The sequence below is a fragment of the Hermetia illucens genome, chromosome 2 (genome assembly GCF_905115235.1).
Source record: "Hermetia illucens chromosome 2, iHerIll2.2.curated.20191125, whole genome shotgun sequence".
NCBI lineage: Eukaryota > Metazoa > Arthropoda > Insecta > Diptera > Stratiomyidae > Hermetia > Hermetia illucens.
The window spans coordinates 143806305-143810744 of NC_051850.1; positions in this window are offsets into that span (position 1 = coordinate 143806305).

Below are 4440 nucleotides of genomic sequence, written 5' to 3' on the forward strand. Positions count from 1 at the left end.
ATGGATGGGTATTCTGCAAAAGACGGCTCCTAGCCATATTGAAAAAGGAGCAGAAAAACATAGTCGACCTACGAATAGTCTGAATAGTCAAGAGGCACCTGTACTTTTCAGGGGGACTGAATGCCTACATAGGTGCAGTGAGCGATCATCACAATTGTCTTTTAAATTACCGACAACACCCGGTAGACTAGAGAAAAGTGATTGACATCCACTACACAATGACAATTTCTAAGTTAATTGCTTCAGAGGGTATCTCTAGCAATAGACATGTTAAGATTCTACACTCCGCGGTAACTCAGGACTACGTGCTACTTCTACGGTTCGAGAGTCCGATGTCGATTCTTAGCCTCCCGTTTCCACTCTGTACAACGAAGGCTTCACTTGTGTTTTGTGTATTTTAATTTATTCCGGTTGGGTCCTCCTCTGAGTCTGAACATACAAAACACTTGAGGTACAGTTTTCTGCACCTCTTTGAGGCCGGTCTAGTACTCGACGTTGAGAAATGCTCTTACAATTGCAGGTGAGATTGCTCAGGCACCTGATTACCCCTGAAGGCATCCAACCGGACCCAATGAGAGTGCAAACGATTTCGAACTCCCCGCTTCCAAAACAGTTAAGGGTTTAAGAAGGTTCTTGAGCATGTTCAACTTCTTCTGAGATTTCTTGACCACGGCCGCCCACTATCAATCGATCCTTAACGCTTATCTGTCCGGGTCGAAGAACAAAGAACTCCGCTCAGCGGAACTACAGCACTTACAATGGTGAAATATTAGATACGTGATCTTGCAATGAAATACGATTAGATACGTGATCTTGCAATGAAATGTTTCTCCTACTCCCTTGAAGGCAGGCTGTTCGCATTGTTCATGAACAAAGCGTCCTCTCCCCAATTCCGGCACATGAGCTTTATCAACCATTATATTTCCGACACTCAACATGTGTATGGATAGGATAACACACACGCTGACGCTGCGTTACCTGCTGCAGAGCCCAACATAGATTTTCCGTAAGCCGTGGGTGCACAAAAAGGTGACGCAGTCAGAGACTCAGGACCAACTCCAAATTATCATTTAGTAAACTTCGACTTAATATCTAGTATATACTGCGAGACCTCAGACAAGGGGCTAAGCCCATATATTCTGGTCGATTTTTGAAAGAAAGTATTTTACGCTTTTTACATTACTTCTTTGAGCATGTCGTCGCATGCCAGAAGTCCACCAAGCGCTTTCATAGAATCTATTTTGCCATAATCCGCCCTTTGTAAGACTCACACGGTTTCAGGTATCATCGCTCTGAAAAACGTTACTGCACAATCTTATACCGAGGCCGTCTGTCGAGAGTGATTACTTCGGACAACGTGTACCAACCACACTCCAATGGGGTGCTCGAATGATGGAGCAGGACGTTGAAAGCTGCATAATGACCCAAGACAAACCTTCCGGGTCACAACTCCTACCACTCGTTCTACTTGGTCCCTGAACAGCCAATCGGTAGAAATTTGCTGCAAATCCCGTAGAATTGGTTTACGGGGAGAACTTAAAACTCCACTGCGGCCTTGTAGTCGATATTAGGTTAAATCTTAACATCCCCTCAACTCCTGCACGTCTTCCGGAGGCCACTGCAACCACCTTGTAAGGTCTCTACGGCTTTCTCGAACGAGGGCCACGCCATGTAGACGTCGGAGGCACGCTCAAGAGGGTCTCCCTGGTCCGCCTAAAGCCTTTCTACGCATGATGCATCCCGTTTGACTTGCAGCAGCTGAGCTGAGGGAGCCATGCATCTGGTTTTTCTTTGAGACCCCTTTAGTTTCAGCTGAGGGTGGGGTGCAGTGGAAGAGCGAAAAATTTGCGAAATTTTGATTTTAGCTCACTGTACTAGAAAGAACGCTAATGTCTACAACTTGGGAATTTCGTTATTTTCTGGCTGTCAGTTACTTTTGTGAGTTGAATCTAAAGAATACGCTCAAAATCTTCCCCGCTTGTCGGTCGTAAAGGGCGACTAAAAGAAATTGTTTGTGAAACGTCAATAACGCCTCGGATAGGGACTGATCTCACACCGAAGACCTTTGGCTATCGAAAATGGATTATGATTGGTTTCTGGAATGTGCGCACGCTCCCGACAACCGTATCGAGGGTCCTCAGAATACCCGCGTTCCCCAACTTGAGTGTGAATTCCAACGATATAAACTGGACAATTTGGACCTAAGAGAAGTAAGATAGTGGGGCTCCGGAGAGTACTCGTCTTCCTCTTACCACGCTAAGGCCAATATAATTTTGTTCTCTGCAAAGCCAGGCGGCAGCAGAAGCAAATCGGTTTGTTTCTGGCAGCTTCCGCAAGGCGCAATTTTTGGACTAGGAGCTGGTTCCTAACAGACTTCTACCTGCGAGATTCCAGCCCAGACTAAGGAGTTTTTTTTTCTGATTAGGGTATGTAAATGTGTTTACGTACAGAGTGGTGGACTCCCGCAACAGTACTCTGTTGGACAACCAACTAAACACCTCCCTGTCATCAGAGAACTAGCCAGGAACCGTTTGACACATTACTACTCTCTCCCGGCTTAGGAGCCTTCAAGTCAGGGAATCTCTTTCACCAACAGGAGGGGAGGGGAGGAAGGGAGTTGATAGTTCAAGGAACCCCTTGCCATTCGGTCGCTCCAGTCGAGTTCAATCTTCTTCGCAATAAGAAGAGCCCGAACATAATGCGCAATACAACTCCAGCTGCTGAACACATTTCCGCATCTCTCTGGCAATGTTGTCTGAAAAGAGCTCTCCTGTGTCTGCATAAAGCTTCTGAAGAAAGCCGTCCCACCTTTTGCAAGAGAAAAAGGTATTTTCAGCGTCATCCGTCACTCCATTTAAGAACACACAATCAGGAGATCGCGCCTTCCCAATCCTGTGCAGGTAAGACTGAAAACCTCCATGCCCGCTTAGAAGTTGGGAAAGGAAGTAATCAATCTCACCGTGCGTTCGATTCAGCTATGGGTCTAAATTGTCAATGAGCCGCCCAGTCGATCTGCCCCTTTGGCCCATTTTGCCAAAAGAGTTGCCACTGGATAAGGGTGCGTTGACGTTCTTCACGGGCAACCACCACTCTTAAGTTTTCGCCCTTATGGCGGTAAATAGCTTTAGACTCCTTCGCAAGGAGGGCAAAGAGGACCACTCCCGCGATCACCATCACGGCGGGTTCGAAGACTGTGTGATAAGCAGATGTCACTCGCAGAGCTCCCGTCTCTGCACTCTCCTTGTCAATGGTATCAGCCCATACCTCCGCGCCACAGAGCGGAACCGACTGCGTTGCTCCCATAAGGCCACGTCTCCTAGTAATTATAAGGCCCTCAACATTCGCCATCAGCCGACTCAAGGCGGAGACTCCAGCTGCAGCCCTATCTGTTGCTGCTCTGATTTGCACGCCTTCAACAACAAGTCTGGTCTTTGCCGGAATACCAGTTTGTAAACTTTCATCAGGATGCCATCAGGACGTGGCGCCTTCCTGTTTTTCATAATGAGAACCGCTTCTTCGGCAATCTTTGACACTTTCCGCGCTATTGGCATCAAACCGTACGGGATGTTTAGGGAATAATGCCCGTAAAATGCAGTCCATCTGATCGGTACTTTTCCGGGTGACAAACTTACAGTCAAGACCCCACGGGTCCTCATTCAACTCGTTAACAAGGTTCTGCCAGCATGGAAGCCTCACACGCCGTCGTTATCAGGTTCACCACTGAATTTACGTCAGTGTCAGCTGCAACGCCACCACTAAAGGGTATTACAATTGTACACTACTGTACACCAATGGAGACTTCCGACATAGTCGAGAAGAATACTGTCTATGTGCAGTTAAGGGGGGGGCCTTTATTGGCCGCTGCGAGCGATGGTGGGTGTAACGCACTCAAACTCCGATACCGAACGAAATCCCAGGAAGCTCAGCGTACTATGCGCCTTAGAGAAAGAGACTTCGTTAATTGCTCTGGTCAGGGAAACGGAAAATGCCGTAGAACGCAATGATTTTGTATATGTGTGTTGTGTATACCGCATCACGAAAGTGTTTGCATGTGGTTACAAGGTTTTCGATGGTACTGTGAGGAACGTCAACGGTCTACTTCTCATCTATGGTGACGAGCAATTGAAGAGATGGAACGAACGCTTTACCATGGCTCTTAAACGTATTACATCTGGTGAAGTTCCTCCTCTTGTGGCCAGTCACCGCAGCATGCGAATACTGGCTGGTGCTCCAAGCAAAAGAGAAATAATTTTGCCATCAATTCACTCAAATGAATTAAAGCCGCTGGGCTTGACAGACTCCCCGCAGAGTTATTTATCGCTGCATCAGCAATTACTGCTGATCTGCTACTTCCACTTGTATGGAAACATTGAGAATTCGAGACTTTTCCCAGAGAGTGGAAGAAACGAAAGATCGTTGAAATTCATGAGAAGGACACCC